Below are 22,035 nucleotides of genomic sequence, written 5' to 3'. Positions count from 1 at the left end.
AGCAGCTATGTTTCATTATGCTGCCAACCAAAAAAACCAAGCTCTGCAGGAAACAGAAGCAGACTCCGGCTATAAGACATGAGGCATCAGCAGGAAGAATGGGAACAGTGTGGGATCCTGAAATTCAATATGCCTACGTGTGATGCAAGCATTTTGTCAGTGATAAGCCAAATATCCAAATGTAGGCCATCAAAATTCTGTGAACTGAGCTACAGCAGCTTGTATTAGAGTGAAATGAGAAAAACTCAGAAAGCTATAACTAGCATTATTATGACTGAAATGCCTTAATTGGAAACAGCAGCTGTCAAACAGCTAACGAGACATAAGCTGTTAAAACAATCCTCCAACAGAGTAAAATATCAAACATTTTTAACCAGATAAAGGAACATTGTCAGCTGCATGCTGCATTTTGTGTTTTCCCCTTGAGTGTGTGTGGTTACCTCTATCAAGTTTAGCGTCATTATCAAGTTTTGAAAATATCGGGCTCTCATGCTCTAGGCTAGGAGTTGGTAGTCAGATGTTATCAGGCTATGTGTGGGCACGCAGGTAGCTCTTGTCAGCTCAAGACAGCGGCTGCTGATGCTGAACTGCCAAAGGAAGCACTCAGTAAGGAAGGGGGCGGGGTCCTGTCTCACCGTCTCATTGTATCAGTGACGTCCGTTCAGTGCAGGTTTTTTCAGTGTTTTTCATCTCGACTTTCTCCATTCCTCTTTGACAGTCATAATAAGACAAGCGCCAGTTGCTATTATTTTTCAGACACATTCTCGAGATGAGATTACCTACATTCAAAGTGGCATGAAAATCACCACTGAACGACACAGGAAATCATTCCTGCCTGTGGCCATCTCCCTGTACAACGCATCCACTTAACACACTGTTTGCTGCTACAACTACACGTTTCTTTTCCAACTATTTATTTATGAGTGACTTATGTATGTATGTATGTATGTATATATATGTATATATTGTACTATTCTTAGTTAGTGTATTGTCTGTCTTGTCTTAATGTTGGTTTAAAATGGAGCACTGTAACAAAAAATAATTTCCCCCAGGGATCAATAAAGTATTCTGATTCTGATTCTGATTCTGATCTTCTTTACTTCTCTGCAGCGATACTTTCAGGAGGTAAATTCAGACTAGTGACTAATACTTTTCTGCAAGCGCTGAATGTATGCGATTATACTCTGTCAGCTCGCCCTCAGGGGTAGTCTTTGCAGTTTGTGAAACTTTAAATGGGAAGTGTAGCTCAAAGTTAGCTGTTAAGTTTGGGGCAATGTACAGGAATGCAGTCAGCCTTTTTTCATAAGAGCTGAAAATGGTTTGGATTGACTCACTGTGAATTAACTCTCTCTTTGGTCTTCTGCGATTTTCTACTTCGACGAGCTGCAAAGAAGTTGCTGCTACACAGCTTGTATGCATGATTGCACGGTGCTTTGTGTTAGCCCTTCAGAGAAACGCTGTGACTGTGTCTGACCTCTAAATTGCACATGTCCGCCTATTTGAACTTGAAAGACTTTAACTATATTAGTCTCTCCTGGACAAGCTGTCTTCTGTGTCTTTTACTTAATGCATGCAGGGAAATGTTCCAGCCCCACGGGAATAGAATATCTGAATAGAAATGCAATGGATAAGAAAACAAATGAGTGCCTGGTGCACAAAGAAATCAAAATCCAGCTGGCTCCATCACTGTACACTTATTTATCCACACCTGCACGCTCACCAAGTATCTGTCTCCCACACAAACGTTTGAAATACAGGCACTGACTCAAGCTGCAACCTTCAGCACTAAAAGAGGCTCGACACACACATATACGCACACACAGGCAGCAGTAACAGCAGCATATGAGCCGACCTGCCTGCAGTATCCCATTTGTTTGTTCTCTGCTGCACTTGGGGCCACTTGTCTTCACAGACAGACCTATTCAGGTCTGTTTGAATAACTACTTCAGCTACAGTAAGACAAAGCCTTAAATTATCCTGGGACACTCCCCTTGTACATGTATGTCTTAAACTGTGTGCATATGTGTGGATGTGCAAAGCTGAGGAGCAGACAGAGGGCAAGGGAAGCAGATGGCTTGGTCATAGTGTGAGATTTGGGAATGCTAATGTCTCTCTGTTCTGAATTTCAAGTTATGACCTCTGATCACACCACTGAATTAGACAGCCAGGCTTCACCGTGGAAGAAGAAATAGAAAACAGATAAGGCAGGGACAGAAAGACAAAGACTGAAGGTTATCGACCGAGTTGTTACACAGCTATTCAAATCATCTTTAAATGCTATAAGACAGAAATTAATCTCCACTGATGCTATTAGGATAGGAATGATTAGGTGGTAGAAAAGTAATGATCACTGAGTTATTTAACTGAGATTGCACCAATGGAGGTTCCATTCATCCACCCACTTTTCTCCATTTATGCTTTTCAGCGTTGTGGGAGCACATCTCAGCTGTCATAAGGTGGAAAGTGGGGTAAACCCTGGAAAGGTGACCCGTCTATCACAGATATTGCTTCTACTGGGCAATTCTCATTTATAAACATTCAGCTAAATGGTGTGATGAAGGTGTAAAACTACAAAACTATGTTTCAATGTTTGTTTTCTTACCTAACTCAACATTTCCAGTGAAACTCAATTTCAACTCTTAATAATGTTCTTATTTTCTGATTTCTCCAGTTCTTCCCAGTGTAGCCTCTCCCTGTTTTGTCAGCAGTGTTGGTCAAGTTACTTGAAAAAAGTAATCAGTAACTAATTACTGATTACTTCCCCAAAAAAGTAATCCAGTTACTTTACTGATGACTTATTTTCAAAAGTAATTAATTACTTAGTTACTTTTTAATAACACGATTTACAACCTGAAGAGGTGATAAAGCGATAGATCTTTCAGCCCAATTCTACTTTTTCTGCATAATCCATCATACAAAATGTAATCAAATGGAAAAGTCTCTTTTTAAAACTTGTTTTATTAGTTTTAATCTTTTAACTTTATGCATCAAGCAAATGTTAAATTATATGCAACATTCTCTGACTGGAAGAAATTTGTTTAATATTTAAACCTATTTTCTGCACATTCCAGCACATAAAATAAAATATTTTTTTGTGTTTACACTCAGTCTTTCAAATAGATGCAAGTAAAACACAGCAGAAAATAAATAAAATCAAAGACTAGCGGTCCTGTTGCTCTATTTTCACCTGTAAACAGTGTTGGGAAGGTTACTTTTAAAATGTATTCCATTACAGAATACATGCCCCAAAATGTATTCTGTAACCTATTCCGTTATGTTACTCAATGACAGTAACGTATTCTGAATACTTTGGATTACTTAATATATTGTGGCGAGTTCAGACAAGGAGGAGACGGAGGTATCGTTTGGTCTTGCTTCCCGTGAGCTAGCCAGGGAGCACAGCCGTTTATTACATTTGCAGAAGAACACACTGCCACTAGCTAACTGCTCAGCGCGGCAACCACAACACACATAGGGCGCCCTCTGACCCCGGAAGGACACACCGTCGCAGCGAGAGGGCGTCACCCGTCACCATGGCAACATACACAAAACATAACTGTACAAGCAGAACCCCGAACAGCCCTGACCCGCTACAATATTATCATGCTTTTTACAACAACGTGAATGTACTATTGCTGTGTGATTTATTACTATTACTGAAGGTCCGCGACTCCGAACTGTAGTAAAGGGACCTCTGACTAATGCTGGGCTCACACTGTGCGATTTTTGGCCCATTTTGAGCCGATTTTTGAGTCGTGCGATCGTTTTGGCGATCGGCCCGATTTTGGCCTTCATTGTGCGTCGTGCATCGTGTAGTATACGTGGGGTAACGAGAAGCGATTGACACCTCACGACCAGCTCCCGATCATCAATCGCTTGGTCGTGAGGGTGTCACCGCAGTTTGCCACACTGCGCACGCGCAAACACAAATGTCAGCGAAAAAGACGGCGTAGCACGGCAGTGCAGCGTGTGATCTGGACACAAGCGATGGAGGCACAACCTGTAGAACCATCCGAGCCCTTTCGATGTGGCCTCACAAAATTATCACGACCACAACAACCGTGAAAATAGTTGGATCGACACTGCTGCTCAATCACAGCTGCCTGACCAATGTTTTTCATTAGCAATTTAGCAAAGTTGATGGTGGTGGTGTGTCTGTGTGAGTGAAAGACGGAGAGGGAGAGCGAGCGACAGAATTTCTGTTATAACCTTCATTTTTATGGACGCAGTGTGAGCACTCAGGTCGCATCAGAGCATCGGGCCGTATAGTGTGAGACCCTGCATCGTGACCTATGAACTTCTAACCCCTGCGAGTCAATCGTACAGTTTGAGCAGGAGCTGAATCGCGCGACTGAAAAAATCGCACAGTGTAAGCCCAGCATAATACGGCGGGGTCCCTGTCGGCTGGTAGCCGAAAAATAGCTCTACTTTGTTGTGTGGGTCAACTTTTCTTGCGACAGACAGAGAGAGGCGTTGAAAGGCTGCTCCAACGGAACTTGTTGTTTTCGGAGGAAAACACGAACACGGTGTACAGTCGAGTCTTAATAGCTTACTTACAACTGGGCTCGTCAGGCACTCTTCTTGGCTGCAGTGGTTATTATTATATTTACATGCTTCCAGCTCCCGTTTTTCCTCGATGACTGCTCGTACCTTTCCACTCCCCTTTTTCTCCCTCCTCGCGCTCACAGACACATAACGTGTATGGCAGTCCATTCTCCCAGCAGCACGGACTACGCTGAACATGATGCTACATTCTTTAGAGCTATGCTTGTAGCATTCTGCCTGTTAGCTTAGCACAACAACAACAACAACGAAAAGGCGCTCTCTCACCCAGGAAACACACAGTCGCAGAGAGAGAGAGCGTCGCCCTGTAACCATGGCAACCGTAACGCTGCCGCCTGGAACAACAGATCGTAGCTGTCAAACAAAACCTAAACAGTCCTGACCCGCGACAAAATGAAACAGGAAAGTACCCCAGTGTATTCCATTTATTTCAACAAAGTAACTGTATTCTGAATACCACCTTTTTAAACGGTAACTGTAACGGAATACAGTTACTCATATTTTGTATTCTAAATACGTAACGGCGGTACATGTATTCCGTTACTCCCCAACACTGCCTGTAAAGCAGGACTGCGGTAGGCGGAGGTTTACCCTGGTGCAGGTGTGCCGCAGCAGTCAGTGGAAGAATCCGCGAGTTTCTCTGGGAATTTCCCATTACGTCCTTGCGCACTCGGTGCTTGCTTTGAAGTTTAGGGTTTTTTTTCGGTGTAAAAAGAAGTTTTCTTCCCACGCACAACGGACACTAATGTTTTTGTCACTTTTTATGGAATCAAACTCAAAGTAAGGTCAGTACTTCCACGCTTTAAACGCTGCACGCTCATACTCTCTCCGCACTCGATATATTATCCATTGTTGATCTGCACACAGCTGTTGTCACAACGTCGCACTCGCTTACGTCACTGTCATGAGACATTCTCGCAAAAAAATCATGGTTTTAGTAACACAGTAACGCAGCGTTCCTACGGGAAAGTAACGGTAATCTAATTACCGTTTTTGCAATAGTAATCCCTTACTTTACTCGTTACTTGAAAAAAGTAATCGGATTACAGTAACGCGTTACTGCCCATCTCTGTTTGTCGGTAGTGCCTTTAGTGTGTTCCCGTCTCCATCATGTTGTTTAGTTAGTTAGCCTCAGTGTAGATATTTGTTCCTTGGTCACTTCCTGTTCCACTACTTTTATCTTTATTTTTCTTGCACCTTGTTCCAGATTCACTTCCTCCTTTTTCCCCTTTGTTTTGATCATGTGCTTTGCTCCTATTACCCCGTTGTTTATATAGTCTTTTCTTTCCCAGACATCAGTTTTTGGATCTGGTTGTTTCTTGTATTTTTTTTCCCAATGTGAGTCATTAAGTTGTCTTTTGGATTCTTGTTTTGTGCTTTTTTCATATTTTAAAGGTTCTCTTTTTTATTATTCTCTTTTCTTGTGTCCTGCAAAAAGATCAAGTTTCTTGATGGGGGTTAACTTGATTAAAGTGACAATCTTCCACATTCAATCCATTACACACTTCTAGATCGTAACATGTTTTGCACTGAATTTTTATCGAGCTTTATTTAATCAGGAAGTGAAACTCAAGATCAAGAGCCCCTTTTGTGAGAGCATCCTGGTCCCTGATAGGCTGCATTAATACCGCATGTTTTTCAATGTGTGAAAAACCGGAGCTCCAAGAGAAAGCCCACACAAGCACAGAGAGGAAATTTGATCATTTTTGTCAGTGGATGGAAATTAATTTGAAATGTGTCATTGTTTAACATGTTTGCTGCCGATCAGCTGCTTATTTATCACAAGTATCATCATTTAAGAGCAAATGGGTACTTTTTCTGACCTCGATGGAGTAAAAGTGGAGCAGTGGGAGTGGAGAAATTAGCTTACTGAAAGGCTGGAGCATCGCAGTCTCTCATTTTACAAGCTAATTTAAAAACTGAGGCAAACTACCAACAACAAGCCACTGCATGTCAAGTGCTGTTGACATGCAGTTAAACAAGTAAACACAATTAGCATTAGCTAGATCACTGACATTTCAAAGTCACTGACTATTGAGTGCCTCGCTCTGTTTAGATTTGACCTAACACTAAAGATTTGTTTACCCTGAAGCTCATTCTTTTGATCTTTTGTACAAAAATATGCATTCTGGAGAATATTCATGCATGAAACCAAAATTTCCGCTGGATCACAACTGAACCACAGCACCCATTATAGCCAGCGAAGCTGAAACTCTCATGTCGACTCTCTGACTATCCACTTTTGTTTCTCGGGTGTCTTTCATCATGGTGTTTGCTTGCTAGCTACATAAGACAGGTCATCAACAAATCATCATTCGGTTTGTGACATACAATCACGGGTCACTTTATTATATACACCTGTTGAACACCTTGTTATCAAAATTATCTAACCAGCCAATGAACAGGCAGCAACGCAAATGAATTTATGCATGTCGATATGGTCAAAATGACCATCAGAGCATCAGAATGGAGAAGAAAGGTTATTTAACTGACTGTTAACTGTGGCATAGTTACTGGGGCTAGACAGGCTGACCTACTGAGATTTTCTAACTCAACGACCTCTAGGATTTATAGAGAATCATCCAAAAAAGTGAAGACATCCAATGAATGGCAGTTTTATGGCTTAAAATCAAACTGTTTATATCACAAACAACCGTCAAATCATCCTGTAAATGTAACTGTTTTCTATTTAGCTCTAAATAGGTGATAACAAAAAAGGAAAATGAAAACTACAATAAACAGGTAAATGTGATTTTTTTTTGAAAATAAAAAGAATTTTTATTGATAATAATGCTGTTTTTTTTTTCACGTGGCTTGTTATAAAAATTCCATTTTGCTGCATCTCAGCATTATTAACTCTTTTGTTTGGACACAGTTCAGACAGATAAAGCCCAGGATAAACTTTAATCAGTGTACCTACTTGCTAATGTGCTATTCTTCTTCAGACAACCAGCTGTGTTAAATTGTTGGACACATTTTGATGAACCAAGGAGTGTAATTCAAGCATGATGGGGATTCACCAAGCATGTAAATACCCAGTGGTCCATGAAATAAGCAGGGCTGCCATTCATCCTTCATCTTTATTAGGGCCAGCGCCAATCACATGATCTTGTAAACATTTAACGGTGTGGCATTAACCTGACCTTACAGCGCTTCTACACCATTACACACATGCTGATAAATTATGTAATAACATCACTGTGCTGAGTTATGCGGCTTGTAAATAAAGAAATACTATCAGAGAGAGACAGAGGGAGAAAATTAGTTTCTTCTGAGCTGTCTCATTAAGATTCAACATTTGTTCTCCTCATGGTCTCCCACTCACTTCAGGATGACAACAAGAGAGAATATGTGGAAGACAGGAAGGAAAAAAGAGAGGCTTGGTGACCACAGAACGCATCGCTTGCTCCCCCGCCATCCTGCCTGCCAATGTCCATTTTGCCACTTCAAGCACAACACCAGAGACACACCCTCCTCCTTCACCCTTGACTGTTACCATGGCAACTCTTTGTTTTCCAGCTCAGTCTCTTGAGGACGACTGCCTAAGCCAATCATCAAATAAACCTTAGTTCAGAATAAACACACCCATTTGCATGATTCAAACAATCCATTTGTGCGTTACCACCTTTTATAGCAGGGTGAAAAATGTGAGACTTTTGGTGTAGAGATTAAATTTCCCCTCTGCAAAAATGAATCCTCAAAGAATCCACTAGATGGGTGTTTTGCTTTCTGGGTGGATCAGAGGACGATATTTAGTAGCTACAAGGACACAAGTAACACGGCTCAGTTGAGATTCACAGTGGTGTTGAGTTACATAAGCAAGCATATTCTGTATATAAAACATGGACGCAGCTTATAGGGCTGAAAGGTGAAACCAATGTGGAACTGCCTTAAACCTGTATTCTTTGTAATAGCCGGCATGGGGCATCTCCTCAGCCTTGAATCAGACCAACAGTTGGGTAGAAATCTAAGAAAAAAATGGCCCTTGGCTAATTTGTTCTGTAAACTTTGTTTCCTGATGGCTTTATGTGTTCGCTAGCTCGTTTGAGGTTTAATTATGGGACTCCCTTAGCCAAACATCACAGTGGCTATGTCACTTTTTTATACTGATTCATAGCCATATATCTAAAAGGTTAATGCCACCAAATAAACAACTTAAGAAGAAACTATCCAATCTGAAGCTAAATAAAACCAAGGAAATGCACACCAAATGTGGTTCTTCAGCTTCATTGATGCTTTCTGGTTTTGAATAAAACTGTTGTACAATCAGTTTGGAGAATTATAAAATAAAATTATAGATATATATTTTAACTCAAAAGTACAGTTTTTAAATTTAATGTTGCTGAAACAACAAAGTAATAAAAAAAATCTATCTGATCGAGAAATCACTCATCTTTGGAAAAGAGAGTTTATTACAGAGAAATGGCTCTTTCCAAAATAAAAGCTACACTATACGCTTCTTCTGGGCTATATTCTCAGCAGCATATTGAACATATCAGGTCCCCATAAGGAGAATCATGTGCTAACGGCTGTCTAAATGACTCGGGTAAAGTTTGTAGCATGCGTGCTTGTTGTTTTTGTCTGCTTCCACTTGTCTTTGCACTAGGATGATGTTGGTGTAAATGTGCAGTCATATTCGTTGTGTTCCCACTAGTGCTGTCAGCGTTAATCTCGTTAAAATGACATTAACGCCATAACGTGGCAAAGTTCCGTTAACGAGTTACCGCGGATCGCCCCGTGCGTGGGGGTGTTAATAAGCTAACTGCGCTAACGCACTAGTTCCCACCAATTGAGCATTGCGTGGCACATCCGACATACTGTTTTACTTTTGTCCATGACGCGCTTACCATCAGGGTAGGGCTGCCACAAACGATTATTTTGATAGTCGACTAGTCACCGATTATTTTTGCGATTAGTCGACTAATCAGATCATCATCAATTGTACGTAAAACGTACAGCTTATTGCACCAGCATGCATCTGCTCTTATATAACTATCATTAGCTTACAGCTTGAAGTGTTTAAGGTATGTGCTAACTAAAAATAAAGACAAGATGATAGTTTATTAAATTTTAATGAAATGTGCAGATTGTTTCGGTGGAGTTAACTAAACTCAGCCGATTTACTCAGGAACAAATAAAATACTGAAAAAAGCCAAACAATAAAATTTTTAAGTTATCCAAGTGACTTATATATCATGTTTAACCTGAGTAGCGAAAGACGGCGCTGGGTTTGAAAACGATTTGCCGGGTGTCCGGTGTTCTCACGGGCTCTAGCTAGCTATCGAGCTAGTGGGTAACAGACGTCTCCGAAAACGTCAGAGCGCTTTTGAAAATATGTGGTGTCTTGATAAACTGAGCAGATATTTGAGGTTTACACAGCTACATTCTCGCCTGAAAACATGTTAAACGTTTATTTTGTGACCCAGAAAGAATAATAAGAGTAGTATTAAAACTAACCAGCTGCCGCCATTGTCGAAAACTGAGCTGGGCCGCGCTATGAATTCTGGGACGCAGCTTCTTCTTCTTTGGGGTTTAACGGCAGCTGGCATCCTTGTACATGCAGTGCTGCTATCTTCTGTTTCAGTCTGTTATTACACTCTTAAATCCTACTACTTATTCCTGCGTCTTTTGGGATCTTACAAAGCTTCAAATGACGCGTCGACTATTAAATCAGTCGTCGACGATTTTGATAGTCGATGTAATCGTGACTAGTCGACTAATCGTGGCAGCCCTACATCAGGGTCATGCTTCACACGAAAACCAAGATAGTTCCAGACGCCAGATCTGAATGAGAGTGGGGTAGGTTCAATTTCGGGTAGCGTTTAGGCAGTAGCCATGTTGCAACGAGCTTAGCTTCTGTCTTGCTAGCTTCCGCTGCACTCAGTGGATCTGCGCTCGACAGTGCAGCCTAGGCGGAGTAGTCAAACGCAGATCCACTGAGCGCTCAACACAGACAGCATCGTCAGAAGAAAAGTAGATAAAACAAATAAAAATTTTTGTATTGTTCAATACATATGCGTATCGAACCGAAAGCACTGTATCGAACGGTTCAATATCGATACGAGTATTGTTGCACCCCTAGTATCTTCCCCTCTTATTTTGTTGGTGCTGCACTTTGAAAGAGTCTATACAACAGTTTTCAGTTCCAAATCGACCTTGAAAGTCAAAGATGACATGAAGGATATTGCAGAAGAAATATTGGTTACTCAGTAGGCTTATACAGGCCCACTATGCTTTCTGAATCAAAAACATCCTCTTTCTGTCTTTTTTTCACAAAGAGCATCCTGCTCATATAAAATTAGCCGAACTGGACAAATTAGAGAAGAGCAAAAATGAAGGCAATACTGTAAGGCAAAAAACGTGGGCTTTGAACTTCTTTCGGACTTTACTAAAAAATGTAAAAATGAAACTTTCATTTCTTTAAGAAGGCCTCACAGAATACTGAATATTTGAGGGAGTTTTGCAGATCCATGTGGACAAAAAAGGGGAGCACCAGCAGCTACGGAGTGTTTACACTGCTGTGTGAATGAGCCTCAGGTTAACTGTTCATGGGTTTTAATGCAGGGCTAAGAATTTATTTCAGCAGATAATGTCTTCAAAGGTGTTGTACACTCAAAAAAATGAATGAGGTGGATTGTTCAGTGTATATTAATTATTTATTTTCATTTTACTTAAAATATATGTTTTTGTTAAGTTAACATATGTTTTTCTAATCAAGTCTACGTAATTGTGTCTATTATTCAACGTACATAATACTAATGTGTTACTTGATCGCATAACATTTAAGTTAAGTCAATTAGGATCGATATACCTTGTATATCCACAAGGTGGCAGTAATGCAAAAACAGTTGTAATGAAACCGCGCAGAACAAGAAGGTTTCACGGCTTGTGCCTGCTCATGCACAAGACTTCAAATTTAACTGAAAAAGGCTGTTTTGGCGCCAAGCTACTGTTTCTTTGAGAGGTAAGACCACTTTTTTCTTTGACTATGTTGTGTAGTATCTATATGTCCAGCATGGTTATATTTTGCGTTTGTCTTACAAGACATGTTATATCGTTTGCGTGCGCTTGTTTTACATTAGTTTTACTGGGTCCTGGACATGCTTATTTTGTGGACTGTGTAAGAAACATTTTTATTGTTTTTTGTTTTATTAAGGGATTAGCTACAGGGGTTCATGGGGTTATTCTTTCAAGGGGTTATTTTTCCATTTGCTTTCTTGGGATTCCTTTTCTGTAATCCGAGAGTCGGAAATATCGAATAGGATAGCAAGGATAGCATAAAGTGACATTTAAAATCCAAAAAGTCAAGGGCGAAAGCCACTGTGACACCATTGTTCTGCTCTATCAGTAATCTGTATTATGTAAAAATGGTCTGTAAACACAGCATGTTTCCTAGCGGAGTTATACATATCAATGTAGTTATAAATTAGAGGTGGTGAAAGTACACACTTAATTTTTTTAATAAAATTATTCAAGACATATGAGTGGACAGACAATGGAGGTCGACAGACCTGGTGATAATTGCTTCTATAGAAAGTTAGCACATGGCAGTGTCAATCTCTTGCTTTTCTTCTGAGTAGTATTTTATTTAGTTGTAATTCAAACAATAATTTGCTTCTTGAAATTAAGTAATGAATTTCTTGTTTTACTTTATAAATCTCAGATCCTGCCTTTACCTGCTCCCTCCTATACTGATGTGGTGTATGTGGTATTGCTGAGCTTGTATGTGGTATGTGAACTGTTATAGTTTTAAAAACAAAACTGTTTTATAAGTTAAGTTTTCTTTTGTGACCCATCCCATGCCCCTGTTATTTCTTCTCCACATCTGAACCATGGTAAAGGTTGCAGTTCAAGGGCCTGAGGCATGAAATTCTTTTCAGATCAGCTGTGATCAATATTTTTTGGAACTTGATAAATAACAATAAAAGCTGTAATGGCTCCATTAGCATTTTGTGTAAATGTTTGTGTTAAAATTATAGCTTTAATGAGGTCTTACTACATTAGTTTTAGTTTGTATATGTGTACATATAGTATGTATATTTACAGTACAGTATGTTGTGTTTGTTGACATATTTTCAGGTGGAAGCAGAATATGTGAGGATTACTACTGCTGCACATGTTCCAAGGCTTTTTACACAACTTGACCAATACACTGACCAGCTCATAAAAGTCTTCAAGAAAAAAGGAGGCGTTGCAGGGAAGAAAATTAGACAAACTTTGGCCCCAGCCACACAGGTGCGTTATTCTGTTGGTAGCAAAATATTATGGCTAATAAGATCATTTTCAAATTTAAACAGCTAGTGTATGGTAGCTGCACAGTGCACTTACATTTATATTAAGCAAGACAAAGTTTGGTACTCAAAATGTTGAAAATTTAAATTACCTAAACATATGTAAAATCTGATCCCTCGATTTAGGTTAAACCAGAAGTGAATGTTTTTATGTTATGTTTTGAATGCAAAAAAGATGATGTATTAGTTTGTCTTTACCTCCATTATGGACATATATAATGTGGTGGAAACCCTGCCCAACAGGTTAACTATTCATGTCCATGTGATGATTAGTTGGTCTTGTGTACATGTCTATCTGTGCAGTGGATATGTCATTCATTTTGCGTATAATGTGAGTTTCTGTCATCCTAAAGTATATCTGTTTTCTCTTCCTGTATCTCTGCCACTCTCTACAGAAGGAAACTATTGAAAAGGGGAGGGAGTGTGTCCTCAGGGCACTACCTTTTTACCTGAATGAAGACCCAAGCATCCTCTTCAAAGAATAATTGGTTGGTAATTTTAGTTTTGTTTTTTATCTGTATTAAACCAAATTTTGAATAACTAATGTTGTTGCATGTTGTAATGTTGTTGTTGTTGTTGTAATTTGCATGGAACCTGTTTAAATGTTTTGGGAAATCTTCTTGTATACCCAAACTATTTATATTTATCGTTGAATCTGTAGTCTGAAATAGTGGCGCACTGGGGTGCATGTTCCTAATATTGTGTTTACGTCATTAAAGGGTAGCTTTGGCCCTTTTTCTTTCTTTTTTTAAAACTGGATGCCATTTTTCTATGTTTTTGTGTCTAAGCTACAGCTGTTCAGAGGGAGCTGGAACAAATTACCCTTGCTATCTTTACCATCGAAAGAGCTGATGCCAGCACTCCTCCAGCCGATGTGGGTATAACCATCTAGTGTGTCCTGCATGACCTGGAAGACCTGGCCTCTGCATGTGCACTCTTAATGGGTGGGATATATGCACTGAATCTCAGTTAACCTCAAGACTGAAAGCTTTCTTTGAAGTACTTCAGAAGCTCTTCCTTCATCTGTATGTCAGCAGACTCTTGACCAAGGTACAGTTGCTCAAGAATACACTGAATGAATAAGCCAACCTTTAATTTGGATGATGAATGTTCTGTCAGATGGACAGAAGTTTTTCAGAGGCTGAATGGGAATAAAATGGTAATTTGTAAATGACAGATAACGGGAAAATTACATTTAAGAGAAATTTAGAACATTTTGAAAAGTTTGTAAACTACTACAATTTGAGAGATTTTACTGTTGTGGGGGGGCTAGTAAGAGACAATCAAAAGTATTGAGATTTAAAGGATTTAATTGAGAGATGATACTGCACCAGAAATGTTGAAGGGTGGTGTGTATATTAGCGTTCAAGGCATATTGTTATGAGGTGGAAATATGTTCATATTCAGTTTGTGTTACATTGTGTGCATTGTAAAGGTAATTGCAATACATACTAAAAATAAGGGTAAGTTAGGAGGTTGATCTGATATCCTCGTGTTGGTGTTGTTTCCAGATCATCATACTAAATGTTGTTCCAGGATCAACATTGCAAGTGACCAATCAGAATGTTGTGACGTCATACTTTTGCGACTTCGGGAAAAAACGGCGTAAAACAAAAAACTGTACTTAAGCTGCGTGAAACCGCCTCTGTCCGCCGATCAACTGACCCTAACCCTAACCGTAACCCTTTAATAAACATTAAGCAGAATTGATATTGTCCTTGTAACATTGGAATTTCATAAATGCACAAATGGCTTGGCGCGCAAAAGAATAACGTCACAACAATGTGATTGGTCACTTGCAATGTTGAACCTGGAACAACATTTTCATGATGGTCTGGGAACAACACCAACACGAGGATATCAGATCATCCAAGTTGGGAATGCAGGATGAATGTATATTTTGTGGACTTTTAAAGACGAACAATTGTTTCCATGTTAAAATGTTTACATCTGAAGTTTTTTGCCCAAACACTGGTAAAATAAATGTTGACAGTGGCGAGTGTTAAATGGTTACTGCTGTGCTGTTGCAAAAAAACTGAACGCTGACAAGCTGTTTTATTGTTAGACCATAATGTTGGCATGTTTTGTTAAAGTTTTATTTGGGATGGTGATGTAATTTTCTTTGATTGCTAATATCAGTGGACTATTTATTATCATTATTATTATTATTATTATTATTATTATTATTATTATTATTATTATTGTTGTTGTTACATAAATTTTTTTTTAATTGTGGCTGTTGAGGTGGACACTTCACTTTGCATTGTTAAAGGAAAGCACTTCATTGGCATTGTGTTACTGGACTGACCCTAAGCAATCATTGCAAATAGCAACTTTGCTATCCATTTTAGACACTAAAAGAAAAAAACACTCACAGACCTTACTAGCATCACATGTGCATAACTCAAGTGTCATCTTATCAATGTGTTATGTGATCTTCAATGCGTTTTTTTTTTCTTCTTCTATTTCTGGTAGATACAGACATTTAATTTAAAGTCTTGATGTTGCATCTGTCTACATACTGTTAATTACTAACCCTAATGAGCTGTTGTGTTTTATTTTGGACTGGGTTTACACAAATGCTCACTGAATGTGTTGGCAATAAAAGAAATTTTAAAAAATAAGTTGGATGTACTTAATTCATTTGTGTGGAACCTGTTGACAAAATAGATTTATGTAAAACTAATTAATAAAGCACAAGGTGGCTGAAAATATAATATTTGAATTAATCTAACTTAAATTTAACATTTTACTGCCACAAATAAGAAATGTGTTGAAGTAACTAATCTAAACTATCTAACCTGAAAATATATCATCTATGTTCATACAACATAACTTGATTTAGTTAGTCTTAAATATGTCTTGTTAATCTTAAGTAGTTTTTTTAAATTAGATGAACTAAAGATTTTTGCTTTAAACTAACATAATTCAATTTCGTGGAACCTGTTGACAAAATAATTTTAATTAAAGTCAACGTTTCATTTTTTTGAGTGTAAAAGCCATTGGAAGGGGAGGAAAAAGTGGAAAGAACACACAATGCCCCGGTTTCAACTAAAGAGCAGCACATCTTAGCATATTCTGATAATAAAAGAAGTGTACTAATACGAATCTCGAAACTGATTAATTTGCCATAAAACGTGACAAGAATTTTATCATGGATTTCACTGTGGCATTAACACAGGAAACAAGAGCCGCTGGAGAGAGACGGGGAGAAAAAAATTCTTGAGGAATGAAAAAAATCCCCTTGGCTTGACAGTATTTCTGAAAAAACAAAATTCCAGCCCCTCTATCTGCAGCCCTGGGAGGGGTAACAGCTTCAACAGGGGGGTTCTGTTTCCTCGGGGGTAACCAGCAGTCAGATGAGTTACCTACCTTACACCAAAATCTGAGAGTCACTGCTGAAATATAAACAAAAATTAGAAACCAAAAAACTTTGTCTGAAAGCTCAATAAAGGTTTAGTTTATACAATGAATTAAAAGCAACAGAGCTCTCATATTAACCTCTTATCTCTTCTAAGTCTCACATAGTATTGAAGTAACTACTGACAAGCTCTCATTTTACTGGTTACACATCAAATGGAAAAACACACTCAGTAAATGTAGTTGACACAAAGTAGCTGCCTCTGGTAACGTGGAGGTCTAAAGAAACTAAGTTAGTGTGCAGAAAACATTCTTGTATTGGCAGCGATCCACTTCCAACCTACTTGCAGAACTTTTTGTGCCAGTTGAGCTAAATAAATGACCGTCCTGCGGCTTTGTGCCTACGACTAATTCAAAGCCACTCTGATATTCAGTACTCAGGATTCCCTCTTATGTAATGTTGCTTCATTATAGCGTGGTGAAGCCACAACAACAGATGGGAGATATGCTTGTTTTGTGCAGGAAGGCTGTCATTAAACAACCACAGAAATTAGTGTGCCTATGCAATATTTTGGCTTTTAAATCAAGTATAACTTCAAAACGAATTCTGAAACTTTAAAAAAATGATAAAAAATGCAGCTTCTCACATATGCTGTGCACATTTTAGTGCGCAGTTGCATGCCGTCTGTTGTCTTTGATTTGTTCAAAAACACTTGAATTATGATTCAAAACGATGCAGCGTTTCTGATCTTTATGTCTTTGAGTCGACAAACTGCCTTTTTGAAACTTGTTCCGTGTCATTACTACACGTAAATACAACCAGAGCAAGTGATCATCATGCGGGTTTACTCACAGTGAGTACATCTATGATCTGGCCAGGTGGGTCGTAGGGCTACACTGACCTACATTTTAAGAAAGAAGATGAAACACTGTTTCATAAAGATTGCCTGGCGGCAAGCCCAGCTTGCAGAGAGCTAAACACAGCTAAATGGCCCCAGAGGGAGACAGATACTGGGGCAATTTCACAGGGTTTAATTGAAGCTGCCAACTGGGTTTGGTTACTGATGAGAAGGAATGAGTTGAGAGAGATGAACTTGGTGGAAAACAGGAAAAGCAGCCCTGACATCCCATCAGCTCCCATTCATGGTCGGGACTGCCACCGTGCACCCACATCACTGGCAGGGAAAATATTTTGACTTGGATGCAATGAGAAATTCTCCGCGCTGCTCTTTCCCTAACAGGCTGAAAGCTGACAGCAAAATAAATGGGGTTCAATGTAGCTGCACATGGGGATGTTGCTAATTAAAATATATGTTTGCAGTCTTGGCTGATTAAATTCGTTATTTTCTTGTCCATGCTCTGTCATTAACAGGACTAGAAATGAGTAGAAAGAAAAAAAGAGAAAGGCGAAAGTGATCTTTTTTTCCTTTATAAATTGGGAAAAATATAATTGGAATTTAATTGATAAATTAGGATTTTACCGTTTTGATTTCTATATAAGTATGTGTTATAATTACACAGGTAAATAATAAATACTAACATTAATTTGAGGAGGAGTAGGTCATTTTTATTGCTTAGACTTTGGCTATGGACATTATTAGGAGTCTGCCACACACTGACCTGCCATTCCTCTTGTGTTATCTCTGAATTGCTCCCAAGCTGGCACAATGCTCCACCTGATCCCTCAGTCAGAGGTTTTTCACAGTCCTCCTTGATGTTGACCCCTCTTCTCGGCCCTATAATCCTCATTCTTTGTCAACTTCTAATCAACAGCGGCTGTTCTTCAGCAGTGTTCACTCTCTTAACTTCTGTCAGGTCTTTTCAAATCGCAACGCCGGCCACGGCTGGAAGACTGCTGAGCCAGGTAACCTTTTGTTAATTAGCAGCAGTAATGGACATTTGACAGTGTCCTCATAATTGGATTTAAGCTGGACAATACACCACAGCATCAACTCTATTCACCAAGAGACAGCTCGAATATCAGACCACAGCAAAAACAGAGTGTACTTCTGCTCCCACAAAGCTGTCTCGCACATTGACAGAATCCTGAGGATAATGCTAATAATATTCATAGGATTCAGTGATGGCCATTGTATTCAGTGACAGTGCAGAAAAGAGCGAGCAATATTGGGCAGGGTAATATCGCCTTATCTTGTTGAGAGACAGACAGACCAGGCCCGCTAATACAGTTTGGAGTCAGGCACATGAAATAACTTCTGGGTTCGGTCAATCACAATCACCTTCGGGGAAAACAGGAGAAAAATATTCATTCCATCAACCCCAGCCTGCCTTTCTCACCTTTTTCCCCACATCTATGCAGAGTTTGATGGAAATGTCTCGAAAACAACACGTCTAAGTGTTGACTAAAATTAACTGTAAATTGAGGGCAAGCTTTCCAAAGGGTCAGTGTTTGCCAGTGGGTGTGTGTATTGGGGGGGGGGGGGGGGGGGGGGGGGGGGGTGCTTTAATGTTTTTCATTTCTTTGTTTTGCACTGATTCTATTTGCAAGCCCAGCCTGCATGCCTGCACATCCTGAAAAGCACCATGCGAGCACGCTGCTAAGCTTTGTGTGGGTTTTTGTTTGCTTCGAGTATCACTGGCCAGCCAATAGGACGAGGATTAATCACTGAGACAGCGCCTGCTCGGCCACGCAGAGGAGCGGCGGCACTCCCGAAAGAACAAAAGACAGTCAGATGACACACAGACAGGCTTGGTTTTCATAATCAGTGCAGCCCTGTGTTGCACTGACATTTTATTTATCTGTGTGTGCACATGTGTGTGTGTGACCTGCCACTTGACACAGTATCTCTAGTTTGGTGCATCTGACTGCCTGTCGTACTGCGTGTGTATGCGCGCGTGTTCGTTATGTGTGAAACTGTCACATCAATCCTCTCGAAGCAGTGGAGGTTTCAGCGGGGGGTCACACCTCTCAGCATCTTTTATGCTTTACTGTACCCAAGGGAAACACACAGAGTCAGGCTGGAAGATTGAAATCAGGCCACCTCCACTCCACTTAGACACAAACTATATTTTCTGTATTCCCCAGCAACTGCTCTAATTTTACAAACTTTAGCAATTTCTATTCACACGTGTTGCACAATCTACAAAGTACTTTGCTTTTTAGAAACTTACAGCACATCTGCGAGTCCCTTCATATCAGCTATAAAGCTATGCTAATAAGGTTAGGGTGTCTTTTCGAATGTGGAAGTTTGGAGAAAACAAGGAGACGATAATTACAGCAGCAAGCGCAGGAGGCAGGCCCGCTATGTAATAATGTATGATTCGAAGCTATTTTAAGACTGTGAATTGCTAAACCTAGATTTCTTTGGGGAAATCTCACTCACATTGCTCAGTAGAAACTATGCCAAGTAGGAGCACAGTCAGTGGCTCGTTTTTTGGTAATCAGGCTGGATCTGGCTCTGTGTTTTACCTAGAATAGGTGGGGAACATGTTTCTGCAATATTTGGAGTTGGTACGCTGTGTCTCGTCATTGTTGTCATGGCTTAAATAGTGGATATGAAGGCAGGACATGCAGGTAACTGAGAGTAGGCCTGATTACAGCCGTCTCCAGCACCACTTTCTCTCCCCCTCCTATCTTAGTGAAAATCCTCAGCATGTCTAAAGATAGAAAACTGGAAATTACACCAAGATCAAATGAGCTGTTAAGGATTTCATGTTTCTCTTATGATTAATTAATACCTAAACTTACTAATACCTCCTGAAAGGTCAAAGTAACAACACATTCACATAAAATATGACGTTGATTTAGAATCATTGCATGAATATGAGGGACATTTTTAGATGATTAATCCCTGATGAAGATTGTTTAAACATTTAATTTCTTTCTAGTTCATCCAAATGTTTTTAACCTCTGCGGCAGATGTAAAGCAACAAATAAGCCGGTGTTTGGGTTTGCGTCTTCCTTAATGATCAGTCTGAGGACCATTTTCAACCTGCAGATTCATCACTTTGTCAACATGTCAGCAAAACAAGCAATTAGAGACAAACATGATGTCTGCATGATGTCAACCAACCCAAAAACCAAACACTTATGATCATGTAAAATAGTCATTTATTTGAATAAGTAGGAATAGCAATGCCATTTGAAAATAGACAGAAAAAAAGCCTGATGCAGTTTTAATTTCTGACAACAATCCTGTCTATTGACTAATGGATTAACTATTCATTGCAGTTTTATTGCAGTATTATTATTGTTATTTAAATTATTATTGTTATTATTATTATTACTATTATTAGCTTTCTGTGATTAACGGTTAAGAATAATTCATATTCAGTCATTTTATTTATTTTCCCTTTAAGGCTGCCCTCCTTTTAAGTCACTTTTTTTCTGATTGGCTGCCTCTCACAAACAGGAGGGTTGAACAGCAGGTGAGTGGGGCTTCTGCTCTCACTGCCAGAGCTACGTACTTAACATGACCGTATTAAGGAAAATCTGCTTTCCCTGACATCATATGGAGCCAAAAGTAGAAAAAACTGTCAGGAACATTGTGCACATCATTTTTCAAAACCAGTTTTACAGAATATATATGTCAGCAAATATGGAAAAGCACCTCCAAGCACCTCTCTTAGCTGTGCAGGATTGAACAGACTGAACAAGAATGAATTTTGGACCATTTCTACAGAATTCCAAGATTTTTAAGATGTTTTGAGTAAATGCTTCTCTTCAGGTACTCTCTCACACTGATAAGTCCTTACAAAAGTGATGTTATATTTTCAATAATTTAATTAAATAAACAAAATAAACTGTCTGTCCGATTCTATTTCCAGGGTTTACATGGATACCCAGCTAGCAACCCTGCAATGCACTAGCTGACTCAAATTACACATGCAACCATCCTTAAAACTAGTCTAATACTTCAGTTCCCTCTTTGATTTAAAATCCATGGATTTCCCATAAATACTGCAGACACAGGGAGTCCCAAATGCTACAGCAAGAGCAGGCAGCATAAATGAATGTCTGCTGCTGTATGTGCACATGAATCTAGAGTAACGTCTCCCAGTTAAAAGAAAGCAATGTATAATACATTTCAATAACCTCACTGCTCTACAGTAATAACTGCATCAGAAAAAAAAGCAGTATTTTCTTGCATTAAAAAACACACATAAAATCCGAATATGCATAAACCAAAGGTAAGTGGAATATAAATTGCTAGACAGAAAAATATAAGAAGGATTATTAATAAAAACACAGGCTTACAATGCACAGATATATCACCGAAAAGACTAGCAAAAATGAATAAAACACAGCATTGCATCCACCCTTTATTTTCTCAATGATATGCCTGTTTCCCATATTTTATTGCAGCTACTGTTATCACAGCCTGCTCTATTAATGCATGTCTCTATTGCTGCTCGTAAGATTATCTCCCCTCTAGCATGCTGCAAACTGATGTGGGATAAATTGGCCTTCCTCTAGGGTGAGAGTTAACATAGCAACTGTTATGTATGCAAAAAGTAAAGGGAAGTTTCTCCAAGCATAATTACATATGTTTAAAAATCAAGACTCTGGTAATAAATGTGGAATTATATTCTAATTGATAATGTTTATGTTCCATCAACCTTTACAAACTGAACTGTCATGCTTTTATCTTTATACAAAATGACAGGTAAAAGGAGGTGGGGGAAAAATCAATGCAAGGATGGCAGCTTCCTGATACACTGCCTCAGTCACTTCATTGTGGTGTGCTGAGTACTAATTTCACTCTCCGGGGATGGAGCCAAGAATCATAAGAGACAGCAAGAGCAGAGGAAGGTCTGACGGGGCTCAGCAAGACAGGCTGACCACAACAGAGGCACATGC

The 22,035-nt window shown here is 39.3% G+C and overlaps 1 protein-coding gene and 1 long non-coding RNA gene across 6 annotated transcripts in view; one reads left to right on the top strand and one right to left on the bottom strand.

Annotated features, from left to right (window-relative positions):
• The window catches only part of apba2b (amyloid beta (A4) precursor protein-binding, family A, member 2b), an 86,676-nt gene that overhangs the window by 36,640 nt on the left and 28,001 nt on the right, over positions 1–22,035 (bottom strand). The window lies entirely within an intron of this gene.
• LOC146583364 (uncharacterized) lies at positions 11,179–15,478 on the top strand. 3 transcript variants are annotated; one of them, XR_014892140.1, is made up of 5 exons: positions 11,179–11,527; positions 12,227–12,292; positions 12,643–12,798; positions 13,250–13,342; positions 13,643–15,478. It is a non-coding gene; the product is annotated as an uncharacterized LOC146583364 (long non-coding RNA). The 3 variants fall into 3 exon arrangements; XR_014892139.1 differs by having other exon boundaries at positions 11,179–11,683; XR_014892137.1 differs by lacking the exon at positions 11,179–11,527 and having other exon boundaries at positions 11,991–12,292.

This window comes from Mchenga conophoros, linkage group LG1, assembly GCF_057382185.1.
Source record: "Mchenga conophoros isolate Kocher_MC1m ecotype Shallow Benthic linkage group LG1, M_conophoros_male_GT1.1, whole genome shotgun sequence".
NCBI classification, from domain to species: Eukaryota; Metazoa; Chordata; class Actinopteri; order Cichliformes; family Cichlidae; genus Mchenga; species Mchenga conophoros.
Note: the sequence above shows the minus strand (reverse complement) of the source record. Positions and strands in the feature narration are given on the sequence as shown.